Source organism: Anomaloglossus baeobatrachus, chromosome 1 (assembly GCF_048569485.1).
Source record: "Anomaloglossus baeobatrachus isolate aAnoBae1 chromosome 1, aAnoBae1.hap1, whole genome shotgun sequence".
Classification (NCBI taxonomy): Eukaryota; Metazoa; Chordata; class Amphibia; order Anura; family Aromobatidae; genus Anomaloglossus; species Anomaloglossus baeobatrachus.
The window spans coordinates 953,035,449-953,057,393 of NC_134353.1; the positions used below are offsets into that span (position 1 = coordinate 953,035,449).

Sequence of the window (21,945 nt, forward strand, 5' to 3'; positions counted from 1 at the left end):
GGACCCCTCAGTGATGACCCCCCACAGGTCACACACACTCCGGGACCCCTCAGTGATGACCCCCCACAGGTCACACACACTCCGGGACCCCTCAGTGATGACCCCCCACAGGTCACACACACTCCGGGACCCCTCAGTGATGACCCCCCCACAGGTCACACACACTCCGGGACCCCTCAGTGATGGCCCCCCACAGGTCACACACACTCCGGGACCCCTCAGTGATGGCCCCCCACAGGTCACACACACTCCGGGACCCCTCAGTGATGACCCCCCACAGGTCACACACACTCCGGGACCCCTCAGTGATGACCCCCCACAGGTCACACACACTCCGGGACCCCTCAGTGATGGCCGCGCTCCCCCCACAGGTCACAGAGGAGTCCCCGTCTCTACAGCCCGCGCTGCCCCTGCACAGAGGAGCCGGGGACACTCACAGCTGCAGCAATGAGGCCGCTTCTTCTGCTGGGATGTAGCGGAGGGGATGTGCGGGGTTTCCCGGGGCAGGCAGCGGGGGCCGCGTCCTGTGCTGAGGGGTCCGGCTCCTCCGCTCTCCGCTTCCTCCTCTCACACTGCTCTACTGCCCATGCGCTGGAGAGTCTGGAGCTGATTTCCTGAGAAGATGACGTCACCGGAAAAGGAGGGGCAGAGCTGTGGGCGGGATAGAGCTGTGGGCGGCGCAGGCCTCGGGGTGTGGAGAGCTGTGGGCGGGGCGGAGCTGTGGGCGGGGAGGAGCTGTGGGCGGGGCAGGGCTCGGGCTGTGTAGAGCTGTGGGCGGGGCAGAGCTGTGGGCGGGGCAGAGCTGTGGGCGGGGCTGTGGGCGGGGCAGAGCTGTGGGCGGGGCCGAGCTGTGGGCGGGGCAGAGCGGACGGATCCTGACCCTGAGGTGGAGAAGATTCAGCGGCTCCTCATTAGTTCTAGAACTTTCCTCTCAGACTGGATTTTGCCTCCGGTCATTTCTTGGGGCTGCAGCTCGTGTATATCTCACAGGAAATGGCCTGAAGCTGCAGCACGGGGCTGTGGAGGCTTCTATAAGGAGGGGATATGGGGGGCTACACAGGGCAGGGGGAGAGGCTGTGGGGGCTTCTATAAGGAGGGGGATATGGGGGCTACACAGGGCAGGGGGAGAGGCTGTGGAGGCTTCTATAAGGAGGGGATATGGGGGGGCTACACAGGGCAGGGGGAGGGGCTGTGGAGGCTTCTATAAGGAGGGGGATATGGGGGCTACACAGGGCAGGGGGAGAGGCTGTGGGGGCTTCTATAAGGAGGGGGATATGGGGGGCTACACAGGGCAGGGGGAGAGGCTGTGGAGGCTTCTATAAGGAGGGGGATATGGGGGCTACACAGGGCAGGGGGAGAGGCTGTGGGGGCTTCTATAAGGAGGGGATATGGGGGGGGGCTACACAGGGCAGGGGGAGAGGCTGTGGAGGCTTCTATAAGGAGGGGGATATGGGGGGCTACACAGGGCAGGGGGAGGGGCTGTGGAGGCTTCTATAAGGAGGAGGATATGGGGGGCTACACAGGGCAGGGGGAGGGGCTGTGGAGGCTTCTATAAGGAGGGGATATGGGGGCTACACAGAGCAGGGGGAGGGGCTGTGGAGGCTTCTATAAGGAGGGGGATATGGGGGGGCTACACAGGGCAGGGGGAGGGGCTGTGGAGGCTTCTATAAGGAGGGGATATGGGGGGGGGCTACACAGGGCAGGGGGAGAGGCTGTGGAGGCTTCTATAAGGAGGGGGATATGGGGGGCTACACAGGGCAGGGGGAGGGGCTGTGGAGGCTTCTATAAGGAGGGGGATATGGGGGGGCTACACAGGGCAGGGGGAGGGGCTGTGGAGGCTTCTATAAGGAGGGGATATGGGGGGGGGCTACACAGGGCAGGGGGAGAGGCTGTGGAGGCTTCTATAAGGAGGGGGATATGGGGGGCTACACAGGGCAGGGGGAGGGGCTGTGGAGGCTTCTATAAGGAGGGGGATATGGGGGGCTACACAGGGCAGGGGGAGGGGCTGTGGAGGCTTCTATAAGGAGGAGGATATGGGGGGCTACACAGGGCAGGGGGAGGGGCTGTGGAGGCTTCTATAAGGAGGGGATATGGGGGCTACACAGAGCAGGGGGAGAGGCTGTGGAGGCTTCTATAAGGAGGGGGATATGGGGGGGATATGGGGGGGCTACACAGGGCAGGGGGAGGGGCTGTGGAGGCTTCTATAAGGAGGGGATATGGGGGGGGGCTACACAGGGCAGGGGGAGAGGCTGTGGAGGCTTCTATAAGGAGGGGGATATGGGGGGCTACACAGGGCAGGGGGAGGGGCTGTGGAGGCTTCTATAAGGAGGGGGATATGGGGGGCTACACAGGGCAGGGGGAGGGGCTGTGGAGGCTTCTATAAGGAGGAGGATATGGGGGGCTACACAGGGCAGGGGGAGGGGCTGTGGAGGCTTCTATAAGGAGGGGATATGGGGGCTACACAGAGCAGGGGGAGAGGCTGTGGAGGCTTCTATAAGGAGGCGGATATGGGGGGCTACACATGGCAGGGGGAGAGGCTGTGGAGGCTTCTATAAGGAGGGGATATGGGGGGCTACACAGGGCAGGGGGAGGGGCTGTGGAGGCTTCTATAAGGAGGGGATATGGGGGGCTACACAGGGCAGGGGGAGAGGCTGTGGAGGCTTCTATAAGGAGGGGGATATGGGGGGCTACACAGGGCAGGGGGAGGGGTTGTGAAGGCTTCTATAAGGAGGGGGATATGGGAGGCTACACAGTGGAGGGGGAGAGGCTGTGGAGGCTTCTATAAGGAGGGGGATATGGGGGGCTACACAGGGCAGGGGGAGAGGCTGTGGAGGCTTCTATAAGGAGGGGGATATGGGGGGCTACACAGTGGAGGGGGAGAGGCTGTGGAGGCTTCTATAAGGAGGGGGATATGGGGGGCTACACAGGGGAGGGGCTGTGGAGGCTTCTATATGGGGGGCTACATAGGGCAGAGGGAGGGGCTGTGGAGGCTTCTATAAGGAGGGGGATATGGGGGGGCTACACAGGGCAGGGGGAGGGTCTGTGGAGGCTTCTATAAGGAGGGGATATGGGGGGCTACACAGGGAAGGGGGAGGGGCTGTGGAGGCTTCTATAAGGAGGGGATATGAGGGGCTACACAGGGCAGGGGGAGGGGCTGTGGAGGCTTCTATAAGGAGGGGATATGGGGGGTCTACACAGGGCAGGGGGAGGGGCTGTGGAGGCTTCTATAAGGAGGGGATATGGTGGGCTACACAGGGCAGGGGGAGGGTCTGTGGAGGCTTCTATAAGGAGGGGATATGGGGAGCTACACAGGGCAGGGGGAGGGGCTGTGGAGGCTTCTATAAGGAAAGGATATGGGGGGCTACACAGGGCAGGGGGAGGGGCTGTGGGGGCTTCTATAAGGAGGGGATATGGGGGGCTACACAGGGCAGGGGGAGGGGCTGTGGGGGCTTCTATAAGGAGGGGGATATGGGGGGCTACACAGGGCAGGGGAGAGGCTGTGGAGGCTTCTATAAGGAGGGGATATGGGGGGCTACACAGGGCAGGGGGACGGGCTGTGGAGGCTTCTATAAGGAGGGGGATATGGGGGGCTACACAGGGGAGGGGCTGTGGAGGCTTCTATAAGGAGGGGATATGGGGGGCTACACGGCAGGGGGAGGGGCTGTGGAGGCTTCTAAAAGGAGGGGATATGGTGGGCTACACAGGGCAGGGGGAGGGGCTGTGGAGGCTTCTATAAGGAGGGGATATGGGGGGCTACACAGGGCAGGGGGAGAGGCTGTGGAGGCTTCTATAAGGAGGGGGATATGGGGGGGCCTACACAGTGGAGGGGGAGAGGCTGTGGAGGCTTCTATAAGGAGGGGGATATGGGGGGCTACACAGGGGAGGGGCTGTGGAGGCTTCTATATGGAGGGGATATGGGGGGCTACACAGGGCAGAGAGAGGGGCTGTGGAGGCTTCTATAAGGAGGGGGATATAAGGGGGCTACACAGGGCAGGGGGAGGGTCTGTGGAGGCTTCTATAAGGAGGGGATATGGGGGGCTACACAGGGAAGGGGGAGGGGCTGTGGAGGCTTCTATAAGAAGGGGATATGGGGGGCTACACAGGGCAGGGGGAGGGGCTGTGGAGGCTTCTATAAGGAGGGGATATGGGGGGCTACACAGGGCAGGGGAGGGGCTGTGGAGTCTTCTATAAGGAGGGGGATATGGGGGGCTACACAGGGCAGGGGGAGGGGCTGTGGGGGCTTCTATAAGGAGGGGATATGGGGGGCTACACAGGGCAGGGGGAGGGGCTGTGGGGGCTTCTATAAGGAGGGGGATATGGGGGGCTACACAGGGCAGGGGAGAGGCTGTGGAGGCTTCTATAAGGAGGGGATATGGGGGGCTACACAGGGCAGGGGGACGGGCTATGGAGGCTTCTATAAGGAGGGGGATATGGGGGGCTACACAGGGCAGGAGAAGGCTGTGGAGGCTTCTATAAGGAGGGGGATATGGGGGGCTACACAGGGCAGGGGGAGAGGCTGTGGGGGCTTCTATAAGGAGGGGATATGGGGGGCTACACAGGGCAGGGGGAGGGGTTGTGAAGGCTTCTATAAGGAGGGGGATATGGGGGGGCTACACAGGGGAGGGGGAGAGGCTGTGGAGGCTTCTATAAGGAGGGGATATGGGGGGCTACACAGGTCAGGGGGAGGGGTTGTTAAGGCTTCTATAAGGAGGGGGATATGGGGGGCTACACAGGGGAGGGGGAGAGGCTGTGGAAGCTTCTATAAGGAGGGGGATATGGGGGGCTACACAGGGGAGGGGCTGTGGAGGCTTCTATAAGGAGGGGATATGGGGACTACACAGGGCAGGGGGAGGGGCTGTGGAGGCTTCTATAAGGAGGGGATATGGGGGGCTACACAGGGCAGGGGGAGAGGCTGTGGAGGCTTCTATAAAAAGGGGGATATGGGGGGCTACACAGGTCAGGGGGAGGGGTTGTGAAGGCTTCTATAAGGAGGGGGATATGGGGGGGCTACACAGGGGAGGGGGAGAGGCTGTGGAGGCTTCTATAAGGAGGGGATATGGGGGGCTACACAGGTCAGGGGGAGGGGTTGTTAAGGCTTCTATAAGGAGGGGGATATGGTGGGCTACACAGGGGAGGAGGAGAGGCTGTGGAGGCTTCTATAAGGAGGGGATATGGGGGGCTACACAGGTCAGGGGGAGGGGTTGTTAAGGCTTCTATAAGGAGGGGGATATGGGGGGCTACACAGGGGAGGGGCTGTGGAGGCTTCTATATGGAGGGGATATGGGGGGCTACACAGGGCAGAGAGAGGGGCTGTGGAGGCTTCTATAAGGAGGGGGATATAAGGGGGCTACACAGGGCAGGGGGAGGGTCTGTGGAGGCTTCTATAAGGAGGGGATATGGGGGGCTACACAGGGAAGGGGGAGGGGCTGTGGAGGCTTCTATAAGAAGGGGATATGGGGGGCTACACAGGGCAGGGGGAGGGGCTGTGGAGGCTTCTATAAGGAGGGGATATGGGGGGCTACACAGGGCAGGGGAGGGGCTGTGGAGTCTTCTATAAGGAGGGGGATATGGGGGGCTACACAGGGCAGGGGGAGGGGCTGTGGGGGCTTCTATAAGGAGGGGATATGGGGGGCTACACAGGGCAGGGGGAGGGGCTGTGGGGGCTTCTATAAGGAGGGGGATATGGGGGGCTACACAGGGCAGGGGAGAGGCTGTGGAGGCTTCTATAAGGAGGGGATATGGGGGGCTACACAGGGCAGGGGGACGGGCTATGGAGGCTTCTATAAGGAGGGGGATATGGGGGGCTACACAGGGCAGGAGAAGGCTGTGGAGGCTTCTATAAGGAGGGGGATATGGGGGGCTACACAGGGCAGGGGGAGAGGCTGTGGGGGCTTCTATAAGGAGGGGATATGGGGGGCTACACAGGGCAGGGGGAGGGGTTGTGAAGGCTTCTATAAGGAGGGGGATATGGGGGGGCTACACAGGGGAGGGGGAGAGGCTGTGGAGGCTTCTATAAGGAGGGGATATGGGGGGCTACACAGGTCAGGGGGAGGGGTTGTTAAGGCTTCTATAAGGAGGGGGATATGGGGGGCTACACAGGGGAGGGGGAGAGGCTGTGGAAGCTTCTATAAGGAGGGGGATATGGGGGGCTACACAGGGGAGGGGCTGTGGAGGCTTCTATAAGGAGGGGATATGGGGACTACACAGGGCAGGGGGAGGGGCTGTGGAGGCTTCTATAAGGAGGGGATATGGGGGGCTACACAGGGCAGGGGGAGAGGCTGTGGAGGCTTCTATAAAAAGGGGGATATGGGGGGCTACACAGGTCAGGGGGAGGGGTTGTGAAGGCTTCTATAAGGAGGGGGATATGGGGGGGCTACACAGGGGAGGGGGAGAGGCTGTGGAGGCTTCTATAAGGAGGGGATATGGGGGGCTACACAGGTCAGGGGGAGGGGTTGTTAAGGCTTCTATAAGGAGGGGGATATGGTGGGCTACACAGGGGAGGAGGAGAGGCTGTGGAGGCTTCTATAAGGAGGGGGATATGGGGGGCTACACAGGGGAGGGGCTGTGGAGGCTTCTATAAGGAGGGGATATGGGGGCTACACAGGGCAGGGGGAGGGGCTGTGGAGGCTTCTATAAGGAGGGGATATGGGGGGCTACACAGGGCAGGGGGAGGGACTGTGGGGGCTTCTATAAGGAGGGGATATGGGGGGCTACACAGGGCAGGGGGAGGGGCTGTGGGGGCTTCTATAAGGAGGGGGATATGGGGGGCTACACAGGGCAGGGGAGAGGCTGTGGAGGCTTCTATAAGGAGGGGATATGGGGGGCTACACAGGGCAGGGGGACGGGCTGTGGAGGCTTCTATAAGGAGGGGGATATGGGGGGCTACACAGGGCAGGAGGAGGCTGTGGAGGCTTCTATAAGGAGGGGGATATGGGGGGCTACACAGGGCAGGGGGAGAGGCTGTGGGGGCTTCGATAAGGAGGGGATACGGGGGGCTACACAGGGCAGTGGGACAGGCTGTGGGGGCGTCTATAAGGAGGGGATATGGGGGGCTACACAGGGCAGGGGGACGGGCTGTGGAGGCTTCTATAAGGAGGGGGATATGGGGGGCTACACAGGGCAGGGGGAGGCTGTGGGGGCTTCTATAAGGAGGGGGATATGGGGGGGCTACACAGGGCAGGGGGAGAGGCTGTGGAGGCTTCTATAAGGAGGGGATATGGGGGGCTACACAGGGCAGGGGGAGAGGCTGTGGAGGCTTCTATAAGGAGGGGGATATGGGGGGCTACACAGGGCAGGGGGAGAGGCTGTGGAGGTTTCTATAAGGAGGGGGATATGGGGGCTACACAGGGAAGGGGGAGGGGCTGTGGAGGCTTCTATAAGGAGGGGATATGGGGGGCTACACAGGGGAGGGGCTGTGGAGGCTTCTATAAGGAGGGGATATGGGGGGCTACACGGCAGGGGGAGGGGCTGTGGAGGCTTCTATAAGGAGGAGATATGGTGGGCTACACAGGGCAGGGGGAGGGGCTGTGGAGGCTTCTTAAGGAGGGGATATGGGGGGCTACACAGGGCAGGGGGAGAGGCTGTGGAGGCTTCTATAAGGAGGGGGATATGGGGGGCTACACAGGTCAGGGGGAGGGGTTGTGAAGTCTTCTATAAGGAGGGGGATATGGGGGGCCTACACAGTGGAGGAAGAGAGGCTCTGGAGGCTTCTATAAGGAGGGGGATATGGGGGGCTACACAGGGGAGGGGCTGTGGAGGCTTCTATATGGAGGGGATATGGGGGGCTGCACAGTGCAGAGGGAGGGGCTGTGGAGGCTTCTATAAGGAGGGTGATATGGGGGGGCTACACAGGGCAGGGAGAGGGGCTGTGGAGGCTTCTATAAGGAGGGGATATGGGGGGCTACACAGGGATGGGGGAGGGGCTGTGGAGGCTTCTATAAGGAGGGGATATGGGGAGCTACACAGGGCAGGGGGAGGGGCTGTGGAGGCTTCTATAAGGAGGGGATATGGGGGGGCTACACAGGTCAGGGGGAAAGGTTGTGGAGGCTTCTATAAGGAGGGGGATATGGGGGGCTACACAGGGCAGGGGGAGGTTCTGTGGAGGTTTCTATAAGGAGGGGTATATGGGGGGCTACACAGGGAAGGGGGAGGGGCTGTGGGGGCTTCTATAAGGAGGGGATATGGGGGGCTACACAGGGCAGGGGGAGGGGCTGTGGAGGCTTCTATAAGGAGGGGGATATGGGGGGGCTACACAGGGCAGGGGGAGGGGCTGTGGAGGCTTCTATAAGGAGGGGATATGGGGGGCTACACATGGCAGAGAGAGGGGCTGTGGAGGCTTCTATAAGGAGGGGGATATGGGGGGCTACACAGGGCAGGAGGAGGGGCTGTGGAGGCTTCTATAAGGAGGGGATATGGGGGGGCTAAACAGGGAAGGGGGAAAGGCTGTGGAGGCTTCTATAAGGAGGGGATATGGGGGGCTACACAGGGCAGGGAGAGGGGCTGTGGAGGCTTCTATAAGGAGGGGATATGGGGGGCTACACAGGGCAGGGGGAGGGGCTGTGGAGGCTTCTATAAGGAGGGGGATATGGGGGGCTACACAGGGCAGGGGGAGGGGCTGTGGGGGCTTCTATAAGGAGGGGATATGGGGGGCTACACAGGGCAGGGGGAGGGGCTGTGGGGGCTTCTATAAGGAGGGGGATATGGGGGGCTACAAAGGGCAGGGGAGAGGCTGTGGAGGCTTCTATAAGGAGGGGATATGGGGGGCTACACAGGGCAGGGGGACGGGCTGTGGAGGCTTCTATTAGGAGGGGGATATGGGGGGCTACACAGGGCAGGAGGGGACTGTGGAGGCTTCTATAAGGAGGGGGATATGGGGGGCTACACAGGGCAGGGGGAGAGGCTGTGGGGGCTTCTATAAGGAGGGGATATGGGGGGCTACACAGGGCAGTGGAGAGGCTGTGGGGGCTTCTATAAGGAGGGGATATGGGGGGCTACACAGGGCAGGGGGACGGGCTGTGGAGGCTTCTATAACGAGGGTGATATGGGGGGCTACACAGGGAAGGGGGAGGGACTGTGGAGGCTTCTATAAGGAGGGGGATATGGGGGGCTACACAGGGCAGGGGGAGGGGCTGTGGAGGCTTCTATAAGGAGGGGATATGGGGGGCTACACAGGGCAGGGGGACGGGCTGTGGAGGCTTCTATAAGGAGGGGGATATGGGGGGCTACACAGGGCAGGAGGAGGCTGTGGAGGCTTCTATAAGGAGGGGGATATGGGGGGCTACACAGGGCAGGGGGAGAGGCTGTGGGGGCTTCTATAAGGAGGGGATACGGGGGGCTACACAGGGCAGTGGAGAGGCTGTGGGGGCTTCTATAAGGAGGGGATATGGGGGGCTACACAGGGCAGGGGGACGGGCTGTGGAGGCTTCTATAAGGAGGGGGATATGGGGGGCTACACAGGGCAGGGGGAGGCTGTGGGGGCTTCTATAAGGAGGGGGATATGGGGGGGCTACACAGGGCAGGGGGAGGCTGTGGAGGCTTCTATAAGGAGGGGATATGGGGGGCTACACAGGGCAGGGGGAGAGGCTGTGGAGGCTTCTATAAGGAGGGGATATGGGGGGCTACACAGGGCAGGGGGAGAGGCTGTGGAGGCTTCTATAAGGAGGGGGATATGGGGGGCTACACAGGGCAGGGGGAGAGGCTGTGGAGGCTTCTATAAGGAGGGGGATATGGGGGCTACACAGGGAAGGGGGAGGGGCTGTGGAGGCTTCTATAAGGAGGGGATATGGGGGGCTACACAGGGGAGGGGCTGTGGAGGCTTCTATAAGGAGGGGATATGGGGGGCTACACGGCAGGGGGAGGGGCTGTGGAGGCTTCTATAAGGAGGGGATATGGTGGGCTACACAGGGCAGGGGGAGGGGCTGTGGAGGCTTCTATAAGGAGGGGATATTGGGGGCTACACAGGGCAGGGGGAGAGGCTGTGGAGGCTTCTATAAGGAGGGGGATATGGGGGGCTACACAGGTCAGGGGGAGGGGATGTGAAGTCTTCTATAAGGAGGGGGATATGGGGGGCCTACACAGTATAGGAAGAGAGGCTCTGGAGGCTTCTATAAGGAGGGGGATATTGGGGGCTACACAGGGGAGGGGCTGTGGAGGCTTCTATATGGAGGGGATATGGGGGGCTACACAGTGCAGAGGGAGGGGCTGTGGAGGCTTCTATAAGGAGGGTGATATGGGGGGGCTACACAGGGCAGGGAGAGGGGCTGTGGAGGCTTCTATAAGGAGGGGATATGGGGGGCTACACAGGGCAGGGGGAGAGGCTGTGGAGGCTTCTATAAGGAGGGGGATATGGGGGGGCCTACACAGTGGAGGGGGAGAGGCTGTGGAGGCTTCTATAAGGAGGGGGATATGGGGGGCTACACAGGGGAGGGGCTGTGGAGGCTTCTATATGGAGGGGATATGGGGGGCTACACAGGGCAGAGAGAGGGGCTGTGGAGGCTTCTATAAGGAGGGGGATATAAGGGGGCTACACAGAGCAGGGGGAGGGTCTGTGGAGCCTTCTATAAGGAGGGGATATGGGGGGCTACACAGGGAAGGGGGAGGGGCTGTGGAGGCTTCTATAAGGAGGGGATATGGGGGGCTACACAGGGCAGGGGGAGGGGCTGTGGAGGCTTCTATAAGGAGGGGATATGGGGGGCTACACAGGGCAGGGGGAGGGGCTGTGGAGGCTTCTATAAGGAGGGGATATGGGGGGCTACACAGGGCAGGGGAGGGGCTGTGGAGGCTTCTATAAGGAGGGGGATATGGGGGGCTACACAGGGCAGGGGGAGGGGCTGTGGGGGCTTCGTTAAGGAGGGGATATGGGGGGCTACACAGGGCAGGGGGAGGGGCTGTGGGGGCTTCTATAAGGAGGGGGATATGGGGGGCTACACAGGGCAGGGGAGAGGCTGTGGAGGCTTCTATAAGGAGGGGATATGGGGGGCTACACAGGGCAGGGGGACGGGCTATGGAGGCTTCTATAAGGAGGGGGATATGGGGGGCTACACAGGGCAGGAGGAGGCTGTGGAGGCTTCTATAAGGAGGGGGATATGGGGGGCTACACAGGGCAGGGGGAGAGGCTGTGGGGGCTTCTATAAGGAGGGGATATGGGGGGCTACACAGGGCAGGGGGAGAGGCTGTGGAGGCTTCTATAAGGAGGGGGATATGGGGGGCTACACAGGTCAGGGGGAGGGGTTGTGAAGGCTTCTATAAGGAGGGGGATATGGGGGGGCTACACAGGGGAGGGGGAGAGGCTGTGGAGGCTTCTATAAGGAGGGGATATGGGGGGCTACACAGGTCAGGGGGAGGGGTTGTTAAGGCTTCTATAAGGAGGGGGATATGGGGGGCTACACAGGGGAGGGGGAGAGGCTGTGGAAGCTTCTATAAGGAGGGGGATATGGGGGGCTACACAGGGGAGGGGCTGTGGAGGCTTCTATAAGGAGGGGATATGGGGGCTACACAGGGCAGGGGGAGGGGCTGTGGAGGCTTCTATAAGGAGGGGATATGGGGGGCTACACAGGGCAGGGGGAGAGGCTGTGGAGGCTTCTATAAGGAGGGGGATATGGGGGGCTACACAGGTCAGGGGGAGGGGTTGTGAAGGCTTCTATAAGGAGGGGGATATGGGGGGGCTACACAGGGGAGGGGGAGAGGCTGTGGAGGCTTCTATAAGGAGGGGATATGGGGGGCTACACAGGTCAGGGGGAGGGGTTGTTAAGGCTTCTATAAGGAGGGGGATATGGGGGGCTACACAGGGGAGGAGGAGAGGCTGTGGAGGCTTCTATAAGGAGGGGGATATGGGGGGCTACACAAGGGAGGGGCTGTGGAGGCTTCTATAAGGAGGGGATATGGGGGCTACACAGGGCAGGGGGAGGGGCTGTGGAGGCTTCTATAAGGAGGGGATATGGGGGGCTACACAGGGCAGGGGGAGGGACTGTGGGGGCTTCTATAAGGAGGGGATATGGGGGGCTACACAGGGCAGGGGAGAGGCTGTGGAGGCTTCTATAAGGAGGGGATATGGGGGGCTACACAGGGCAGGGGGACGGGCTGTGGAGGCTTCTATAAGGAGGGGGATATGGGGGGCTACACAGGGCAGGAGGAGGCTGTGGAGGCTTCTATTAGGAGGGGGATATGGGGGGCTACACAGGGCAGGGGGAGAGGCTGTGGGGGCTTCGATAAGGAGGGGATACGGGGGGCTACACAGGGCAGTGGAGAGGCTGTGGGGGCGTCTATAAGGAGGGGATATGGGGGGCTACACAGGGCAGGGGGACGGGCTGTGGAGGCTTCTATAAGGAGGGGGATATGGGGGGGCTACACAGGGCAGGGGGAGGCTGTGGAGGCTTCTATAAGGAGGGGATATGGGGGGCTACACAGGGCAGGTGGAGAGGCTGTGGAGGCTTCTATAAGGAGGGGATATGGGGGGCTACACAGGGCAGGGGGAGAGGCTGTGGAGGCTTCTATAAGGAGGGGGATATGGGGGGCTACACAGGGCAGGGGGAGAGGCTGTGGAGGCTTCTATAAGGAGGGGGATATGGGGGCTACACAGGGAAGGGGGAGGGGCTGTGGAGGCTTCTATAAGGAGGGGATATGGGGGGCTACACAGGGGAGGGGCTGTGGAGGCTTCTATAAGGAGGGGATATAGGGGGGCTACACGGCAGGGGGAGGGGCTGTGGAGGCTTCTATAAGGAGGGGATATGGTGGGCTACACAGGGCAGGGGGAGGGGCTTTGGAGGCTTCTATACGGAGGGGATATGGGGGGCTACACAGGGCAGGGGGAGAGGCTGTGGAGGCTTCTATAAGGAGGGGGATATGGGGGGCTACACAGGTCAAGGGGAGGGGTTGTGAAGTCTTCTATAAGGAGGGGGATATGGGGGGCCTACACAGTGGAGGAAGAGAGGCTCTGGAGGCTTCTATAAGGAGGGGGATATGGGGGGCTACACAGGGGAGGGGCTGTGGAGGCTTCTATATGGAGGGGATATGGGGGGCTACACAGTGCAGAGGGAGGGGCTGTGGAGGCTTCTATAAGGAGGGTGATATGGGGGGGCTACACAGGGCAGGGAGAGGGGCTGTGGAGGCTTCTATAAGGAGGGGATATGGGGGGCTACACAGGGATGGGGGAGGGGCTGTGGAGGCTTCTATAAGGAGGGGATATGGGGAGCTACACAGGGCAGGGGGAGGGGCTGTGGAGGCTTCTATAAGGAGGGGATATGGGGGGGCTACACAGGTCAGGGGGAGGGGTTGTGGAGGCTTCTATAAGGAGGGGGATATGGGGGGCTACACAGGGCAGGGGGAGGTTCTGTGGAGGTTTCTATAAGGAGGGGGACATGGGGGGCTACACAGGGCAGGGGGAGGGGCTGTGGGGGCTTCTATAAGGAGGGGATATGGGGGGCTACACAGGGCAGGGGGAGGGGCTGTGGAGGCTTCTATAAGGAGGGGGATATGGGGGGGCTACACAGGGCAGGGGGAGGGGCTGTGGAGGCTTCTATAAGGAGGGGGATATGGGGGGCTACACAGGGCAGGAGGAGGGGCTGTGGAGGCTTCTATAAGGAGGGGATATGGGGGGGCTACACAGGGAAGGGGGAGGGGCTGTGGAGGCTTCTATAAGGAGGGGATATGGGGGGCTACACAGGGCAGGGGGAGGGGCTGTGGAGGCTTCTATAAGGAGGGGATATGGGGGGCTACACAGGGCAGGGGGAGGGGCTGTGGAGGCTTCTATAAGGAGGGGGATATGGGGGGCTACACAGGGCAGGGGGAGGGGCTGTGGGGGCTTCTATAAGGAGGGGATATGGGGGGCTACACAGGGCAGGGGGAGGGGCTGTGGGGGCTTTTTATAAGGAGGGGGATATGGGGGGCTACACAGGGCAGGGGAGAGGCTGTGGAGGCTTCTATAAGGAGGGGATATGGGGGGCTACACAGGGCAGGGGGACGGGCTGTGGAGGCTTCTATTAGGAGGGGGATATGGGGGGCTACACAGGGCAGGAGGGGACTGTGGAGGCTTCTATAAGGAGGGGGATATGGGGGGCTACACAGGGCAGGGGGAGAGGCTGTGGGGGCTTCTATAAGGAGGGGATATGGGGGGCTACACAGGGCAGTGGAGAGGCTGTGGGGGCTTCTATAAGGAGGGGATATGGGGGGCTACACAGGGCAGGGGGACGGGCTGTGGAGGCTTCTATAAGGAGGGGGATATGGGGGGCTACACAGGGAAGGGGGAGGGACTGTGGAGGCTTCTATAAGGAGGGGATATGGGGGGCTACACAGGGCAGGGGGAGGGGCTGTGGGGGCTTCTATAAGGAGGGGGATATGGGGGGCTACACAGGGCAGGGGAGAGGCTGTGGAGGCTTCTATAAGGAGGGGATATGGGGGGCTACACAGGGCAGGGGGACGGGCTGTGGAGGCTTCTATAAGGAGGGGGATATGGGGGGCTACACAGGGCAGGAGGAGGCTGTGGAGGCTTCTATAAGGAGGGGGATATGGGGGGCTACACAGGGCAGGGGGAGAGGCTGTGGGGGCTTCTATAAGGAGGGGATACGGGGGGCTACACAGGGCAGTGGAGAGGCTGTGGGGGCTTCTATAAGGAGGGGATATGGGGGGCTACACAGGGCAGGGGGACGGGCTGTGGAGGCTTCTATAAGGAGGGGGATATGGGGGGCTACACAGGGCAGGGGGAGGCTGTGGGGGCTTCTATAAGGAGGGGGATATGGGGGGGCTACACAGGGCAGGGGGAGGCTGTGGAGGCTTCTATAAGGAGGGGGATATGGGGGGCTACACAGGGCAGGGGGAGAGGCTGTGGAGGCTTCTATAAGGAGGGGATATGGGGGGCTACACAGGGCAGGGGGAGAGGCTGTGGAGGCTTCTATAAGGAGGGGGAGATGGGGGGCTACACAGGGCAGGGGGAGAGGCTGTGGAGGCTTCTATAAGGAGGGGGATATGGGGGCTACACAGGGAAGGGGGAGGGGCTGTGGAGGCTTCTATAAGGAGGGGATATGGGGGGCTACACAGGGGAGGGGCTGTGGAGGCTTCTATAAGGAGGGGATATGGGGGGCTACACGGCAGGGGGAGGGGCTGTGGAGGCTTCTATAAGGTGGGGATATGGTGGGCTACACAGGGCAGGGGGAGGGGCTGTGGAGGCTTCTATAAGGAGGGGATATGGGGGGCTACACAGGGCAGGGGAAGAGGCTGTGGAGGCTTCTATAAGGAGGGGGATATGGGGGGCTACACAGGTCAGGGGGAGGGGTTGTGGAGGCTTCTATAAGGAGGGGGATATGGGGGGCTACACAGGGCAGGGGGAGGCTGTGGGGGCTTCTATAAGGAGGGGGATATGGGGGGGCTACACAGGGCAGGGGGAGGCTGTGGAGGCTTCTATAAGGAGGGGGATATGGGGGGCTACACAGGGCAGGGGGAGAGGCTGTGGAGGCTTCTATAAGGAGGGGATATGGGGGGCTACACAGGGCAGGGGGAGAGGCTGTGGAGGCTTCTATAAGGAGGGGGAGATGGGGGGCTACACAGGGCAGGGGGAGAGGCTGTGGAGGCTTCTATAAGGAGGGGGATATGGGGGCTACACAGGGAAGGGGGAGGGGCTGTGGAGGCTTCTATAAGGAGGGGATATGGGGGGCTACACAGGGGAGGGGCTGTGGAGGCTTCTATAAGGAGGGGATATGGGGGGCTACACGGCAGGGGGAGGGGCTGTGGAGGCTTCTATAAGGTGGGGATATGGTGGGCTACACAGGGCAGGGGGAGGGGCTGTGGAGGCTTCTATAAGGAGGGGATATGGGGGGCTACACAGGGCAGGGGAAGAGGCTGTGGAGGCTTCTATAAGGAGGGGGATATGGGGGGCTACACAGGTCAGGGGGAGGGGTTGTGAAGTCTTCTATAAGGAGGGGGATATGGGGGGCCTACACAGTGGAGGAAGAGAGGCTCTGGAGGCTTCTATAAGGAGGGGGATATGGGGGGCTACACAGGGGAGGGGCTGTGGAGGCTTCTATATGGAGGGGATATGGGGGGCTACACAGTGCAGAGGGAGGGGCTGTGGAGGCTTCTATAAGGAGGGTGATATGGGGGGGCTACACAGGGCAGGGAGAGGGGCTGTGGAGGCTTCTATAAGGAGGGGATATGGGGGGCTACACAGGGATGGGGGAGGGGCTGTGGAGGCTTCTATAAGGAGGGGATATGGGTAGCTATACAGGGCAGGGGGAGGGGCTGTGGAGGCTTCTATAAGGAGGGGATATGGGGGGGCTACACAGGTCAGGGGGAGGGGTTGTGGAGGCTTTTATAAGGAGGGGGATATGGGGGGCTACACAGGGCAGGGGGAGGTTCTGTGGAGGTTTCTATAAGGAGGGGGATATGGGGGGCTACACAGGGCAGGGGGAGGGGCTGTGGGGGCTTCTATAAGGAGGGGATATGGGGGGCTACACAGGGCAGGGGGAGGGGCTGTGGAGGCTTCTATAAGGAGGGGGATATGGGGGGGCTACACAGGGCAGGGGGAGGGGCTGTGGAGGCTTCTATAAGGAGGGGATATGGGGGGCTACACTGGGCAGGAGGAGGGGCTGTGGAGGCTTCTATAAGGAGGGGATATGGGGGGCTACACAGGGAAGGGGGAGGGGCTGTGGAGGCTTCTATAAGGAGGGGATATGGGGGGCTACACAGGGCAGGGGGAGGGGCTGTGGAGGCTTCTATAAGGAGGGGATATGGGGGGCTACACAGGGCAGGGGGAGGGGCTGTGGAGGCTTCTATAAGGAGGGGGATATGGGGGGCTACACAGGGCAGGGGGAGGGGCTGTGGGGGCTTCTATAAGGAGGGGATATGGGGGGCTACACAGGGCAGGGGGAGGGGCTGTGGGGGCTTCTATAAGGAGGGGGATATGGGGGGCTACACAGGGCAGGGGAGAGGCTGTGGAGGCTTCTATAAGGAGGGGATATGGGGGGCTACACAGGGCAGGGGGACGGGCTGTGGAGGCTTCTATAAGGAGGGGGATATGGGGGGCTACACAGGGCAGGGGGAGGCTGTGGGGGCTTCTATAAGGAGGGGGATATGGGGGGGCTACACAGGGCAGGGGGAGGCTGTGGAGGCTTCTATAAGGAGGGGATATGGGGGGCTACACAGGGCAGGGGGAGAGGCTGTGGAGGCTTCTATAAGGAGGGGATATGGGGGGCTACACAGGGCAGGGGGAGAGGCTGTGGAGGCTTCTATAAGGAGGGGATATGGGGGGCTACACAGGGCAGGGGGAGGGGCTGTGGGGGCTTCTATAAGGAGGGGATATGGGGGGCTACACAGGGCAGGGGGAGGGGCTGTGGGGGCTTCTATAAGGAGGGGGATATGGGGGGCTACACAGGGCAGGGGAGAGGCTGTGGAGGTTTCTATAAGGAGGGGATATGGGGGGCTACACAGGGCAGGGGGACGGGCTGTGGAGGCTTCTATTAGGAGGGGGATATGGGGGGCTACACAAGGCAGGAGGGGACTGTGGAGGCTTCTATAAGGAGGGGGATATGGGGGGCTACACAGGGCAGGGGGAGAGGCTGTGGGGGCTTCTATAAGGAGGGGATATGGGGGGCTACACAGGGCAGTGGAGAGGCTGTGGGGGCTTCTATAAGGAGGGGATATGGGGGGCTACACAGGGCAGGGGGACGAGCTGTGGAGGCTTCTATAAGGAGGGGGATATGGGGGGCTACACAGGGAAGGGGGAGGGACTGTGGAGGCTTCTATAAGGAGGGGATATGGGGGGCTACACAGGGAAGGGGGAGGGACTGTGGAGGCTTCTATAAGGAGGGGATATGGGGGGGCTACACAGGGATGGGGGAGGGGCTGTGGAGGCTTGTAAAAACATTAAAATTAATACATCTAGTTATTAAATATTTTATAGTAGGACATATATGTTCACAGTTCTGTTTATGTTGGAGGGCATAGTTTATTAATAGAGTTCTTATAAGGAATAAATATTAAAATATCCATATTGAATATACATAAGTGCTGATGTGGAAGGATATATATATTCTTCTGGAAGCTTCTAGAGATTACACCATGTGACATGCGTCCAGCAGTAATTTCCCTATATGGACTGGACAGTTGTCATATAACACACGATGGAGGGGGCTACTGGTCGCTCCTGCACGTTGTCAGCGGTCCCAGAAGGCTCCGAGGCTGCAAGATTAACACATGCTGTCCAGCCTACGGGATATCACCCCCGCTTTGCCATTCAGAATCCAAGGAAAGATGGATGAAGATTTTCTATTGATCAGTATGGACTAAATTAACTCTTTTACATAAGCTAACGAAGTATATTATTTTTCCTTTCTGTAACTGAACCCTGGCAATCATTTTTAAATAGATAAAATACATGTATTTTTTACCTTTTTGAAGTCCTTTCTTTCATGCGCTTTTACGTATTTGAAGAAAAATATATTTAAGAGTATATTTTTTAACATTTGGCGAGCTCAGTCATTCGTGTTTTTTTTTTTCATTTTTGTGCTTCTTCCTTAATTTTGCATAAGGGGGGACAGAGACATATGCCTCCTGCCAAGTGAGAGGGAATCGACAATTTATAAAAATCACGCAGAACCTAGGAAATACGTATAAGTCAAGTTGCATGAAAGTTTTTTTAAATGAACTTTAAAGACTTTATAAAGCCACAGAAGTTAACCTTTGACGTATTTTTTTGAGCAAGAAAGATAAAGTCAGTCCATAAGAAGTATTGTACTTGCTGATCAAGGTGAATCAAGTCTTAGAGGATCATCCATCAGATCATCTGATCAGTTCAGGTAAGAAAATGGATTTTATCTCTTCATATGTTAAGCAAAGTAAAATTCAGTTCACTTATTCAGATATTTCTAATGTGGAAGAGATTTGGTTACGCTTTTATGGGGAGTGTGAACTTGAGAATTCACGTATAGAATGTGCAAGGTCTTTTAATAGAGAGAAACAGAAAATCAGAAATGTCTGTCATTTAGTCTATGATTTTCACAAGTTAATTGTAGAAAAATGTAAAAATGGTGGAAATAGACAACCTGAATTGTCAGGAGAGTCAGTGGTAGAGAAATCCAAAGACTGCTTAGAACCTGGAATGTCAGTCAGTGATATTGTGAATTCTGACTGTAATGTTGCAAATGAAAAGTCAGATTTAGACTGTAATTTTGCAAATCAGAATCTTGATAATGGCGGCCGACATGTGCTACTTAATCAAGGTGACTTTCAGCATACTGAGAAAGAAGCAGGAAATGACGTAGAGAAGCCAGAAGGGGGAGCAGCCAGAGTGGGACACGTGCAGAAAGTTGTCAGAGAAGGACACGTGCAGAGAGAAAATGGCGACGATCAGTTTAAAAAAATAGAACAGACTAAGTTAGGAATTAAACTTAGAAAGAGTCTATTGGACATATGCAAATTAATTCCCGCATATAATCCTAAAATACATGTTTGCAGAAATTCAGAGATATTTGAAAGTTTCGTTGAGAAGTTAAATTTAACCAATAGTGAGACGAATCAGTTATTCCGTATGTGGATACCTCAGCATTTCTTTAGACAATTGGCATTAAAAAAGTCTTCTGACAATGAGACATTTGATTGTTCAAATGATAACGATATCATAAGGCTGAAAAATCTCATCTTCTGTGCAATGAATGAATCTGATCCAAATTATGAGATGTTAAAGGAATTACAAATTGAACAGAATGAGAGTACGTTCTCATTTATATCCGTTTTTGAACGTTTGTATAGGGCGGTCATTCCAAATGTCAGATTGGATGGAATGATACATTTATTCATCAAGAAATTTAATTTCCTTGATAATGCAGCTTGTGCGGTGGCATTAAACAAAAAGTCCCTATTCAAATGTACGACATTTATCGATTTTGTTAGAAATCACCAAAGTCAATCAAAACAGAAATTAATTAATTCTGAAAAACCAACACGAAAAAGGGAGAGTTTCTGTGAAAAACCAACAGTGTCTCCCAGATCCAGATATTTCTGTGACAGGATATATGAAATTCGCAGGAAAATGCATACGTGTTACAAACCATACAATCCATCCCAATTATTATCATCTAAAAATCTTTTTCCACAGGAAAAACCTTTGTTTCCCTTGTCTCCAGTGAAGGGATTGGTCACAGGATCAGATGTTGATGGTCCCAGACAAATGATGAGTAAAAGCTTTGAAAGACAGAAACAGGTGTCTTGTGCAGATCCTCTCCCCGGGTTAGAATTTGATAGCCAGCGACAGCTGGGAGACGTTCTTTCTCATTTAAGAACAAAACTTGAGCTACAAAATAAGTTCACAGATTCCTATAAGTTTAAAATGAATCTAATAGATCAAATCTTTGAAGAAAAATTTAGGTTTGGTCTTCAACTAAATAAAGTGGATGTTTGGGTAAATTAATTTTATTGTTTGATAAATATGATTATTCATATACAGTGAATCTATGCATATATATATATATATATATATATATATATATATATATATATATTAAAAGTAGTCATAGTAAATCAAGGTCATATTTTCATTTAGTAAAATGATAGTTTAATGTTATAAATTAATAATTTGATCTCTGTATATGAATAATAATATTTAAAATGAAATAATAAGAGAAAGTAACAGATTCTAAGTGTTTCATTTTTATCATAAATATGATAAGAATTTTATTCTTTTATTTCCCTCAGAATTTATCAGTAAAGCAGATTGATGAAGTATTAACTTTTTATTTATACATTTGTTCTTGTCCTCAATCAGGTAACATATATCTTATTGTGTAAGGTTAATCGCGAAAGCATGATTAATAATAATAATTATTATTTTCTCAGGTACCAATTGCCAGAGAACTATTACTTTAACGTTTCTTTTATGAATATATATCTTCTTTAGAGTTATTAGAAATGTAATCTGAGCTTTGGAGTGTAGTAAAACTGCTTGCTGTTTTGGAATGGTGTTCTTTGCACGTAACCAGAGCATGTGACTTTTGAATTACTAAAGCTAATAATAAATGTTTGTTCTATGGTCAAATGTACAGTAGGTAATACATTGGAATTTGTATTTTTCAAGAAGTACTTCAAATTAGTAACATAATTTTTGAAATGCGCATAGAATAATTGGAAAAAAAAGGGATATGTGTCTGTCAGTTTCTATGTGGATATATGTTAAAGAATCATGGCAGTCTTGTGTGCATAGATGTGTCTATGAATGATTGATTGTCTGAGCAGCTGCCGATGTCAAGTACTTGGATCCAGAAAAAAAAAAAATAAAAAGGGAATTTTTGTTTTAACTTTGAGGTTATAATATATGTATGTATACTATTAGAATAAATAAGTTATAGTACATAAGTATAAATGGAGGAATTTATACCGAATATATCTTATTCTTAGACATATTTCTTTAGTATAGAGATGTTAGGATTTTTTATTAAGAGTAAATTTTAATTTAATTTAATCTTGACATATTGATTTTTATAATATCATATTTCATGATATTGAAAGGGAAAGGTTTGGTCTCAATCACACATTTATATTTGATAAATATATGTGTTTACAGGATACTTTAATAATTAATATTTCAAGCATAAGGGAAGAATTGGGAATAAAAAAATATATTTGAAGTATCATAATGCATTTATATACTAAGAGAAGAGTATTATTTGCAAGGTTACATGACTTAATTATTTATAGGTTACTGATATGATAGGTATGGAAATCCTATAAGATACTGGTAACATTAAGGTTATGTATTATTAAAGACATAGGTGTTATATACATAGAAGGCCTTATTTTTATTTCAATTTTTATTTTTATTCCGATTTTCATTTTTCCTTTTATTCCTATTTTTTATATTAATTATTATTTGATATTCACATTTTTAATCAAAATTTTAATTCTACAATTTTTATTTTTTCTTCAAATTTTAAATATCTCAATTGAGAAAACACTTCAATATTTAGT

At 56.0% G+C, this 21,945-nt stretch overlaps 1 protein-coding gene across 1 annotated transcript in view; it reads right to left on the bottom strand.

The window, feature by feature from the left end:
- LOC142257032 (uncharacterized) overlaps positions 1 to 580 on the bottom strand; it is a 51,871-nt gene extending 51,291 nt beyond the window's left edge. The window contains exon 1 of the mRNA XM_075329088.1: positions 438 to 580. The gene's annotated coding sequence lies outside the window, so the exon portion shown is untranslated. The remainder of the gene's footprint in view (positions 1 to 437) is intronic.
- Between the last annotated feature and the right edge of the window lie 21,365 nt (positions 581 to 21,945).